We start from the raw sequence: 13,250 nt of genomic DNA, 5'->3' as shown, positions 1-13,250 counted from the left end.
ATAATATTCACAGCAGAGTTAAGGACAGAGGCATTGCTGCCGTTACATAGGTGCCAAAGTAAAAAGAGAGGCTTGCCTTTTTATCTCTTATGTGTTGGATGAGGCTGAAAGCTTCCAGATAGCTGCATTTCGACAGCTTGTAGTTACTGTTGGGAACAGATCCATGTATGGAAGCAAATGAACAAAAGAACAGATAAGCTGATATCCAGCTATGCAAACCATGCTTAGAGACACTTAAAGGACAATCATCTGAAGTCCTGTCTTTCTGCTAAATGTAGTGAAGCTATTGCATACGGTTCTTTCTTCTTTCATCCTGGAACAGAACTGCTGGGACATTAACAGGGGTAAGTGGATGGAAATGTCTAGATGCTGATATATAAATGGTATTGGTAAACTGTTTGTTTCCACGTAACCTGTAGATCCATTGCTGATCCATGATTGAAATATTGTTGGTTTTGTTTTTGAGAGAGAATGTTTGGAAGGTTCTACTATACCACTGCGTTGTTCACATGACTAGAGTAACAGTTGGGGAAAACGACCTTGTATAGCTAGCAATCTGCGGACTTGTTTCTAATTTTCTCTAAATAACAGTCTCCTAATTTCATCAGTGCTCTCCCCTCATCCGATATAAAAGGTGATCATTTTTCACGTACATCTTTAGCTTCAACTTTAGCGATGACTTCCCATAGCCTTTCAGTATGATATTCAACCCAGAAGGAAATAACTCTCTAAATGTCTTATTCTAGTGGATAGTATACATGTTTGCCTTCAGGAATTTAACTGAGTTGCATTTTAGTACATATCATTCATGACAAATAAACATGAACATTCTCTCTCTCTCTCTTTACCTCTTTTTTCTTTTCGCGTTCTCTATCGTCTCTTTTCTGTCTCTCCATATGTTTAATTTTTTTTTGTAGTGCAGCAGATCAGAAGAAAATAGCTATTCTATGCCCTGATTTTCTTATCATTTACTTTGTTTAGCTTAAAATTTTTATTATTTCTTCCTGAAACAGCCCTAACGCTCACGCACGTAAATTATGTTACACACTGTGGGCTGAGCCACGTGAACATTAGACAAAGTTGTAAAAGATGTGCGTTTACTTTGGCAGCCTATCACGATTCCTTAATGCTTCCCTGTAGAGCCGAAATAACTGGTACATCTTTTTGCAGAGATTTCTGAACAGCCAACATGATGCAATCTCCTCTAACACAAAAAAAGTCTGAATGTCCTGCCAGTATGTTCCCACAAGCTTCCTCCTGGAGAGCGCATTCTCGCAGAATAACAGCATTGTAACTTGCTAATAGCTTTAACATTTTTTTTTTTTCGCTTTGCTTTTGTCTACACAAAGCTGCCAGAAGTATAAAAAGCAATATTCCTCCAAACTGTGAATAGACAGCCCAAAGAAGAATAATCGCATTATGATACGGCTAAAAGTGATTCTTATTCTAAAGTCCCCCTGCCGAGTGTAAGCACACGCACACACCTTCACACAGCCCCTTAAAAATAAATAGGTATAATTCTATTATGCTAGGGCGGTTTGATCTTCCCTGTGAAAGTTAGAATATTTTTTTTTATCTTGCCAGAAACATTTTCATAGTGGTTTGAAAGTATATACATAGTATTTGTTTTTTCTAATTTACTAAAAAAAATAATAGTAGTGAATTTAAAATTGAACTGCGCAATTTAAGAAAAAAGAAAAAAGAAAAAATCTTGGAGAAATTCTCTAAATCAGCTAAAATCACAGCTTGGCTATTGTATCCTAAATTTTGCAATTCTGTTTTCACTTCATAAAAATAATTCAGTGTTTAGCGGATAAGGCTTGTTGTATCTTTATTCACATAGCATTGCATGTAGCGTTTTAGAAATATTTATAATAATCTGCAGAATGGTAAAATTGAAACAGAATAAAAATGATGAAAAAGTAAACTTTTCATGAAACTATGCATGAAGCTTGCAGTCTAAAAGGAGACATTCCTACCAATTGGATGTTCTACAGAGATATTTCCATACTCACTGGATCTTGTCTTGATGATGCTGTACACTTTTAGAATTATTATAACAATAGTCATGTTTTCAATCGTCAGTTCTTTATCAAGAGCCAGCAAATTTAGCAGAACAAGATGTGTTATTGAACAGATACAAAAAACTTAAACAAAGAAAAATCAACTTGTAAAGGAACAACGAGTCTTAGAAAATTATAAAACATGCAATAACTTTACAGCTTTTCATCATTTATTCTATCCGTTCAATAATGTTGTTTGATCAACAGTACAAAAGTGTTTACTCTTGAGAAACAAACATTTTCACGGGATAAATGCAACATCTAAAGTATACATTTTTATTTCTATAAACCGTAATCAAAGGTATTGCAAGGCCAGTTGACATGTTTGCCAAATAATGTATAAAATTTATATATAATACTATATATATATAAAAGTATCTCTAAATGCTAGGCCTCTCCATGCCTATCTAAATAAACAGTACTGTGCATGTCTCATGGCTCCATATAAAAGTGAGAGAAGGGCTCTTTCACATATACAATAGATTCAATATCAACCATTGTATTGCGCATAATTAGGCTAATGTCCACTAAAATGATATAAGGAATACACTATGCAAATAATAATAACAAAGTATTTAACCAGGAAAGGTACATTCAGATTACTCTGCTTTTCAAGTTAACCAGGAAAGGTACATTAAGATTACTCTGCTTTTCAAGTTAACCAGGAAAGGAACATTCAGATTACTCTGCTTTTCAAGTTCATCCTGGGGATGTTACCTAAGCCCAACATCCAGGGGTTGTTATTATTACCCAATTTAACAATACTAATTTTATCTACCTCGGAAGGATGAAGTGCTGAGTTAATGCAGATTCCACTGATGATGCATTAGCCCACTAAGCTATCTTACCAGCCTCAAATGAGGGTATGTGCAGTGCTTACCTTATAGGAATTGATGGGCGATCAGGGACTGGCTAAGGTTTGTCAGCCACTTCCTGGTCTACGAAAATGTCAGCTGAATGTATTTGCATCCAGCTCCAGGGAAGTTTTGTAATTCAATATAAAAAAAATGGATTATCGCTTAATTGACATATATTGAAATTAATTTTGCAAAAAATTTTTAGGGAAAAAATTTGACTGAATTTTGCTTCCCACAGAAAGATATTTTTTCTAAATGTGCCATTCCTTTAATATGTCACCTGGAAAATCTGAGAGAAACATTGGTGCACATGGTGTCCCGTGTATTGCAATACGTCTGTAGCCACCACATGGTTTTGATGGGTCAGAAGTGACGGAAGATGCATTTAACCGTTAAAATGAAAGTCATGATGTTGTATAGAAGTTGTAATGCAGTGATTAAGGTACCTGCTGCTCATAGCCTTATTTTACATTTCCTTGCTTCTGCCCACCTCCACCAGATATATAACAAAAGAGAAAGGTTCGTCTTTCCACTTCACCTTCAGCCATGGAGGACTTGATGATGTGTAGGATGTGGAGTAGGGATCTATGGAGGGTTTGATAATGAGTGCGAAAGAAGGGTGGTATGGTGGATGTGATGATGAAGGCAGAGAGAGGTATGGTTTGCATGATGAAGCGTAGGAATGGAGAAATTTAAAAAGAATCTAAAGGATATATGTGCAGGGAGGTAGGGAAGACATGTGGAGGGAGTACTGGTGGGACATGGGACATTGGAGGAGGCTTGGACAGCCTAGGTCACTAGATGTTTGTAGATTAAATTTCCTATGATGCTCAACCGGTTTAAAACATTTGACCTTCAGGCTTACTAAGCATCACTTGAGCTGCTGTATACATTGTAGCCACTGTTTGTGGGCTACATCTCCTTTCATGTATACAGGCTACAGTTCTCAAACTCTCAGCCAGGATTTTGAGTTTGTGCACATCATGGGAAATATCCAGAAGTTCCATAAGCATCTGAACTGTCAAGGTTAGCTACTCTATCCAGACATTTCCCTTTACGTTCCAGAATTCATATCCCATCACATTCAACCAAGCTTTTGGCTGTCACAAATCATATTGCACCCAGGTGAAAGTGACCTTTGGCTCACCCGCAAGAAGAATTTTCATGTTTTTTTTTATCAGCTGAATGTTCAGACAGGCCTCATGCCACACAAGGCTTGTGTAGGGCATTAATTGGACAAGGTTATTTATTCTCTCTCTTTTCAGAGAAACATTATAAAGGACTTCCGTTCAATGTGGTGTATTAGTAGTAGACTGGTATAACATATATGACAATAATTAAAGGCATGTTTGTACTGGGTACCTTACTTTAAATATTCACATACATAAATAAATTGATGTAATATACTGTTATTTAAACATTATGCTTGCAAGTGCTTTTTAATCATTTTTCTTTATTATGTTCTTGTTACTCACTTATCGTGAAGGTAAGCATGTGGCTATGTATTGAGAAAACCATGATTTTGGTGTTTGGGTGTTTATTTACCAAATTTGGAGTTGTGGAGAAATAAAAGAGGAATTTCAAATGTCAGGTCAATAGCCAAACTGGGGAAATTATCCAGCTTAAAGGGACACGCTAAGCTGGAAATCAACTTTAAAGGAACACTATAGTCTTGGGAATACATATTTTTATTCTTAATGCTATAGTTAATGTTATAATGCTATAATGCTATAGTCCATGTCCCCACTCTTTTCAGGTCCTCCGGGTTCTATAAAAATGTAAACAAATAAGGTTATACTTACCTTGATCCAGCTAGGGGCTTCATCGGCGCTGTTCACCTCTCCTCTTATGGAACTTCTGGGTCACGTGACTGAATTTTAGTTGGCCAGTGCAGCAATTGGTCATACTGACAGCCACTAGAGGTAGACTTAACCCTGCAGTGTTTTCAATGTTTTACCTTGCAGAGTTAAGAGGACAGGGACACTGCTCCCAGACCACTTAATTTAATGAAGTGATCTGGGTGACTATGGTGTTCACTTAACTTAATAAATCAGTTTTGGTATATAATATCTGACATTGAGGAATTCAATCTCTTCCACTACTGTTTATGTAACTTTAGCCATACCTCCGCTGGATGTGACTCACACAGCCAACACAAAATAAATGGTTATATTTTCAATCAGATATTACTGCATTGTGTATTTATATTAGAATGTTTTTTTTGTTTTTGTTTTTTAATCTCCTGCTTTGTTAATCAAACTTTCATCACACACAGAAGGCTGTTGTAGGCTCTAGCAGGCGAGAAGGATATAGATTCTGAACTCAAAATTAGATGCATACTGCAATAAGGGAAGCTACACAAATATTTTTCAGGAAGTGTTTAGGGAGGCTGTGTGAATCTCAGCCAGAGGAGGTGTGACTTAGGCTACATAAAAGTTAAAATTACCAAAAATTTCTGTTTTCTTTCATTTTTCCAGAAAACTAATACCAAATCGATTTTTAAGATTGACCGATTAAATGAACAGTTCAGATCCAGATTTTCATTCAGTTTCAACTTTTCAGTCGCTATCATGTGCACACAACGCTGCAGCCAATGACAGTGCAGCAGTGAGCATTTTCTGACCCATCGTGTGCCCACAATCATGGACCAATGTCTAAAAAAAAAAATTGATTTATCTCCTAAATAGCAAAGAATAGAGCAGAGAGTCTGCAGAGGCTTAATCTATACATCTAAACTGCTAGATAAATATTAATTACATTCATCCTAAAATGCCAGAAATAAAGCTAATAGTTATAAGGATTACTCAGTAGACACCGGTTAGTAGTAAATGAAAGCAGAGTTGCTAGATTTTGTCAAAATAATTCTAATTTGGGAAAATTCTCATTTTAAGTTAGAATCACGCCTTGGTTAACCTAAATGTTGCAAATTTTAACCCCTTCTACCTTCCTTTAAGAATAGAAGAGAATAGGAGAATACTTTGTCCTGTATCGCTAATTTGTATTTGACTTCTGTTGAAGCTAAGAAAAAGCCAAGTATTATACCTTGATTTCCTCCTTTAAACACATGTAACTCATTACTTAGAAGATATGAGACAAATACAAGGTAATGTTTAAAGGGCAACTATCACTTCCCAGGATTTTTAATATCATCTTTATATATCCCTATATTTAACAAATGTGTATTTTTGAAGTGTGAAAAATAAAATTAAATGTTAAAATATCCTGCAACTGTGTGCCTCCACCTTAGCTCCATGTCAATCACTGTTATGAGCTCTGCCTTTTGAACCTGGCAGTCAGCACATACAGACCACACAGAGAATGGCAGAAATTAAACAAGGTTTCTACCTCTCCTGGTTACAATGTTTGCTAAATCGTTAATATTAATTAAAAAAAAAAAAAACAGAGCATCTTAAAAAAAGTGAACAAGCTTTAAATTATTTTCAAACTTTTTTCCAATGGTGTAAATCAAAGAGAAGTGAACGTAAATTTTTTGTTGTTTTCATTGGGTTTAAACGCGAGGGTTTAAATTAAGCACTGCATTTTGTAGTCGACCAGCCAAATATGTTCATCGTCCCTTGAACCCCTTACTTTATCTCTTAGACATAGTCATGAGGCCATGAACGTGGTGGAAATTAGATAAGATTATAACGCAATGACATGGTTGGAGGCATAATTATAGTATATGCATCTTTTGATCGATACACATTTATATACAGGAATGCGGTGGCCCCAAAACACTTAGCAATAGCAAGTGTCTAACACAAGAAAGTGTCTAGTATTTTAGAACAAAGAATAGTGGAGATTAATCTCGACAATATTTTTAAGGTATGTGTAGCTTCGTGCCAGTTGTAGAAATAATTAATGCAACGTGTTGAGTAAGCATAAATGTTGGCACATATTAGAAGAGGCAGCTCTAGGCAGCGAAGGGCATTACAGAGCGATCATATATTTCAAATGCTTTGGTAAAAGAGTGTAAACTAAATAAAAGAAACATACTTCTTAATTATCTTGTACTATTACGTTTCTTAAAAACAATTTTGAGATAGCTTGGGGCAATTCAAAATTTGATTTAACTGCATGCTTCTATAAGAAAGTTTAATTTAACTTTTGCTCCCTCTTTGTTTTTCCTCCCCTAAATCTAAATCTGTCTTAGAAATCTATATCCATTCTCATTATATGATATCATGTATGACTAAGACCTCACAACCAAAACGTTTTATATAATTTTCCTCTCTTTAGTTATCTTGGTGGGTAGTGGACCCCTTACCATAGAGCTCCGATGTATTTGACTTGTATATAGTATTCTCTTGTATTGTGCTATTGTACAGAGCTGATATTTTGAAAGTTTGTATTACATTTAGTTTTGGGGGCAGATATTTCTGACTAAATAGAATTGTGCAAGGGGAAATCGATTTCATGGTAACGTGCTCATATGTCTCTGATCTTCTGATCACATGGTCACAGGTGATTGCACAACTAGATGCCCGGTATTACTGATCCAATCACAGTTGCAATATTATGACATTTAAGTGACATGCAGTACTAGACAATTCTTTTTTTTAAACCAGCAAGCAAACCCTTTTAAACAAATATACAAACTGAAATAAATCAAGAAAACTTTAAAAATAATTTAATAATAAATAATAAACATATTAAGCTTACTTTGTCAGATTGCAATATTGGGCACACCTCTTCAGCATCTCCCCCACCCAGCCCCCATTACCCACCCATCTCAATTTCAGACCAGTCCATTAATGACAGAAACACATCATAATTGTGCAGCAGCAGGAGAGAAGAACCCACCACCAGAGCTTGCTCTGCAAAATTACACCGATCAGACTCCCTTTCTTCTCCACTTGTCAGGATGTTGCAAGATGAAGAGATCATCCAACTGCACATGTGTAAATCTGTCAGGCATGCCCAATGCATCTCCAGCATTTCCAGCATTCCTAGGGATAAGACATAAATTGATTAGATCAGTGTCCCATCTGGAGTGCGTGTTTAAAACACAAGAAAGAAGAAGCAGGTAAATATGATAACAAATTATATTTTCCTGCTTTTTCAGCCTGCAAAATAAGGCAAAGTTGTCTCAAAGTGATGCATGTCACTTTAACCCCTTAAGGACACATGACATGTGTGACATGTCATGATTCCCTTTTATTCCAGAAGTTTGGTCCTTAAGGGGTTAAAGGAACACTATAGGGACAGGAACACAAACATGTATTCCTGACCCTATAGTGGTAAAAACAGTTTTGGTGGCTTGCCCACCCCTTAGCCCCCTTAGAAATGGTTAAAACTTACCTTATTGCCAGTGCCCTGTGGGTCCGCCAGCAACGGCACGCCCCCGATCTGCCTCCTTGCTGTCATCATCAGAATTTATGATTTTTAGCCAGTCCAATGCATTGGATTGGATGAAATCAGCAAGGAGGCAGAACGAGGGTGGGGCCAAATGCTGACTTGGCCAATCAGCACCTGCTCAATCAATGCATCTCTAAGAGGTGTGGCCACAAGAGGTGTCCCTAGGGGGCAATGTAAATACTGCCTTTTCTCTGAAAATGCCTGCAGGGAATGATTATACTCACCAGAACAACTACATTAAGCTGTTGTTGTTCTGTTGACTATAGTGTCCCTTTAACTAATATTAGCTCGTATAATCTCCTTCACTTTTGAAGGGATAAAACAAACAAAAGTAATTTTAAAAAGTTTTATATTAGATAATGAAAATAAAACGTAATTATTAGTATATGCAGAAGAAATACATTTTTTGACAGATACTTGGACTAAAATGGAACATTATAGGTTTTAATTACTTAATCATCAGTAGTGGGCAATATTATTAAAGATAACTTGGTCTCCAAAATATTAACTTAGAAGCAGTAATACAATTGCAGTTTATATAAAATTATTAATTTATCACAAATTATTTTCAGTATTATCTTAATTTCAAGTAGGCTCAGTGGAATAACAATATCAAAGAATCCTGTTTAATAGAATATGTTTAATTCTTAAATAAATATATATTTTACTTGTAAAAATAATAGAATACATGCAGTGCGTTCGTTTTTGCTGTAAACAGCAATTGATAGACTGTCAAAAAAATGTGTCTCTTAATCTGCTGTATTGAACTCCTACAAAGAAATCCAAAATGATTGCTTGCTGCATATTTTAATTAATCATTAAAGGCTACATGTATTTTTTATTAATCAATTTTGATAATGTGTCATTCATTGTAATGAAACCATACAATGAAACCATACAAACATACAGATACTCCTCCCCCTCTTTTAAAAAAATCTGTTTTTCTTGGGCACATCAAAGTTAGTTTACTGGAGTACATAAACATTATTCAAACACATTAACTTAAAAAAGACTAACAAATATGGTGATCCTATATTATAATATAAGAGGTCGGAATAGTTTCGGGAATGTCACTAACCTCTCTGTAATATCATAAGGCTCTCAGTGAGAGTTATAATGAGGTAGAAAAGGCTGATAGAGTCCAGGAAAAAGAGTTAGCGCCGCTGACTACTTTAAAAGCATATAGAAATGTGACCCTCTGAATTTTGCTTATAGTGAATGCGAATAAAGAAGGATAATTGGGGGATATCTGAAGGAATTAAAGTCTCTTTAGGTAATTTGTGGATTTCTAAGTTATTGCTCCAGAAGCAATGGCTCACTAACCATTAAGTCCAGGTGAGGAGGGAAGAGAGAATGAACAGAAAACTTAAATAACAGTCCTATGCCTACAACATGCCTTAAGACAGGGGTGCCCAGGTGGTAGATCCCCAGATGTTGTAGAACTACAACGCCCATGATGCTCTGCATCATGAACTACAACGTCCATGATGCTTTGCACCTTTAGTATGTTAAAGCATCATGGAAGCTGTAGTTTTAAAACATCTGGAGATCTACCTTGTGGGCACACCTGCTGTAAGGTGTATGCAATAAAAGCATTTAACAGCAGAATTAGATTTTGTAAGAAGTAGAATTAGTATTGAAACCAGTAGTTTCAATACTAATCTCAGTCTTGGCATTCCAAAATAGAGTCCAGTATTGCAGTAGAAAGTACACTCCCATGAGAGAGTACAGCATTTTAGAGTACAAATTGGGTAATGTTATTTACATCCCCCCATGGCTATATTCCATACTACTCTGGCAAATTCCCAGTGGGAAGCAGGCCAAGTATCCACAGAGAAAAAACAGAATCTAAAGTGATAGGTTTGACAAAGACCAGGTGGGCAGAAACGTTTCCTTTTTGTTTGACCCAATAAAATAAAGGATCACAAGACAAAGGCTTGAGTTGGACAAGTTTATTTTTTTCATGTTATTCCTTCATTTGGGCTGTGGCAGAGCCTGGGTCTGTACACCCATGTTGGGACATTATCTTCAGACTTTCTCTTTTTTATTTTGAACACAGTCATTCTTGTGTATTACTTTCATCTGCCTAGAATGTTTAGTCAGCACTAGTTGTATGTTTTATGTACATATTGTTCCATACTGTGAAATATGTAAACTATATATACATGTAATTTCTTTTTATTTACTTTTGTTCAAAGTGGAAAAGATTGTTATATATTTGAATAAGTAAACAACAATTAGCTCCTGAACTGCTTATATTTTTTAGCATTGGACTTATTGGGTATAAAATTGGTATAACTGGTTATTGTTTTTTTGATCCCATGTTTTCCTTGTATTATAGCTCTGCTTAAAAGAATAGTATAGGCATCAAAGCAACTTTGACTTAATGAAGCAGTTTTAGTGTTTAGATCATGTTCACACAGTCTCAGTGTCCAATTATCTGCCATTTAGGAGTTAAGTCACTTTTATCACTGTTTATGAAGCACTAGCCACACCTCCCTTGGCTGTGATTCATGGTTTCATTTTCAAATAGATGTTAATTTGCTTTAGAAGTTTTTAGCTCCTGCTCTGTAAATTGAACTTCAATCACACACAAAAGGCTCCTGTAGGGTCGAGAAGCCTATTAACAGAGCACGAGATAAGAAATTCTAGATGAAATAGACTGTGCAAAAGAAGCACCTAAAATATCCAGGTTATGTTTCAGGAAGTGTTTTGTGCAAGTCACATGCAAAGGGGTGCGGAAAGGGCTGTATAAACAAAGTGATTTAACTGCTAAATGGCAGAGAGTTGAGCAGTGAGACTGCAGGAGCATGATTTGGACCAAAAGGTAGGAGTTGTAGTTCTATAATATTTGGGGAGCTACCATTTGGGCACCCCTGATCTAGACACTATAACTGTTTCACTAAGCTAGAGTTGTTTTGGTGACTATAGTGTCCCTTTAATTCGAGAATTCTAAAAAGGAAAAAAAAACTATTTCCATTTCAGCTTTGAATTCTACTAGTTTACTGACTAGTAACCATGAGGAGCATCCATCTACCTCCATGCTCAGGCAACATATGTTGTTTTTTTTTTATTATCAGTATATTATTAGGTTGTTATAAGAGTTTACAATGAAGGCTTAGTGTTTTAGATTACTAAGTTGCAGAAAAGGAAGTAAGGTGGGTTAGCAAGGTGCGGGTAGAGAAATATGTTAACTGTTTAATTGATATGCCTTCCTTGAAGCAGTGCGTTTTCAGTAATTAGTTAAAGGAATGGAGACTAGGTGAGAGTGCAATGGATCAGGGAAGCAAGTTCCATAGGAACAGTGCAGCCCTAGAGAAGTCTTGATTGTGGGTGTCAGAAGAGCGAATATAAACAGAGGATAGATGCAGGTCTTTATCATAGGGGCCTAGATAGGATATGCTTGTGCATTACCGAAAAGCGTGTTGCAGTAGCCAAGACAGGAGATGATAGTGCCATGGACAACCACCTTAGCTGCATCGGTTATACAAGGGCAGATGCATGCTATGGTTTTGAGATGGAAGTGACTGGATTGGGCAATTAACTGGATATGAGAGGTGAAAGAGGTTGGAATCAAAGAGGGTGTCAAGGCAGCGAGCCTGTGAGGTAGAGCTGATGGTATTGCTGTTGACTTAGAGGGAGATAGACAAGGGAAATAGTGTTTCAAGGGGGAAGGATGTGAAGATCTGTTTCGGAGAGATTGAATTTAATGAAGTGAGGTGTCATCCAATCAGAAATAGCATATACACCAATAGGATAAACTGAAGAAGTGACAAACATAACCAAGTCAGCTTTACTTACATAAAAATGTACCCTGAATCTCTGAATCTCTCCTATAATTTTACTAATTTGAGTCCCATCAGATATGTTTTAATGAGCTTATCTGGATCAAGCACTTCCTGTGTCCTTTAGATTTTGATGGAGATAATTAGTTTATTTTCTGTGGGATCTGGTACTGCTGATGGGTTAATTAAGCTATAAACTAATTTACAAACAGTGTGGCTTTTTAGCAGTAATTCATACAAGTATTGTCCTGTCCCTATCTTACATTATTTTATTATCTGACAATGAAAGAATCAAACCTGCAGATGCAACAGGTGCTAAATATAACTCAGTTATAACACAGCCAGAACCTCACTTTGAGTGTTCAGTTTACTGTACATTTGTCCAGTAGTGCCTCTAAGCTATTAGTCTATCATTGTTTCTAAAACTTACATTTAGTACCTTTATGCTCTGTCTGTTCTGGTGCTCAAATCGCTCTAATATTGGTTAAAGGTTTTCTTTCATGTCTGCCTTTTTCGAACCTTGTATCACCGCTAACTGCATGATTATTTTGTATCTAGCTATAATGAAACATAAAGATCAGTTTTTAAATATCCAAATGCTCCTTGCCCTATATAGCATGAAGACCATCCTCTATAACTTAGCTGGTTTTACATTCTATGTACATAGGTTTCATAATACTGAACTTTTTTGATTTATGCCAGACTCCTTTTTTTTTTTTTAAGTAATTTGACAGGGTGTACATAGAGATTCTTGGTTTGTTTGTTTTTTGTTGTTGTTGTTTTTTTTATTCCGTTTTATATTCTCTGTATCTGTTAGAATCTTATTGTCTATTCACACTGCTAACTATTCAAACAGCTTTCAATTAACAAAGATGAAAAAAAAAACGTATAACTATAGTACAAAACAAGTTTGGAAAATAATGGGAAATGGAAATAAGGGGAAATCTTTAAAGTGTTATTTGTGGAAAAAAAGTTCTTAAAATACATTTGAATTTCATTACATGAATGTAAAAACTAAAAATTCACACAAAGGAACAAATTGTCAAAATCAAGGCAGTTAGTGGAGGAAAACGTTTTCATGCAACATGATTGTGGCGGTAGTCATCATCACTGAGGATGGAAAACAGACACTTTATGAAGGTCCTTTATGAAGGTCTTGTGTTTTAGTCACCCTTGCCCAGTATAGG

The 13,250-nt window shown here is 35.9% G+C and overlaps 1 protein-coding gene across 10 annotated transcripts in view; it reads left to right on the top strand.

Moving 5' to 3' along the window:
- Window positions 1–267: 267 nt before the first annotated feature.
- LOC134587347 (sodium/calcium exchanger 1) overlaps window positions 268–13,250 on the top strand; it is a 439,447-nt gene continuing 426,464 nt past the window's right edge. For all 10 annotated transcript variants that reach the window (XM_063443659.1, XM_063443655.1, XM_063443658.1 and 7 more), the window contains exon 1: window positions 268–344. The gene's annotated coding sequence lies outside the window, so the exon portion shown is untranslated. The remainder of the gene's footprint in view (window positions 345–13,250) is intronic.

This window comes from Pelobates fuscus, chromosome 2 (assembly GCF_036172605.1).
Source record: "Pelobates fuscus isolate aPelFus1 chromosome 2, aPelFus1.pri, whole genome shotgun sequence".
In the NCBI taxonomy this organism is placed as follows: domain Eukaryota; kingdom Metazoa; phylum Chordata; class Amphibia; order Anura; family Pelobatidae; genus Pelobates; species Pelobates fuscus.
The sequence above is the reverse complement of the archived record's forward strand: the minus strand, read 5'-3'. Positions and strand labels throughout refer to the sequence as shown.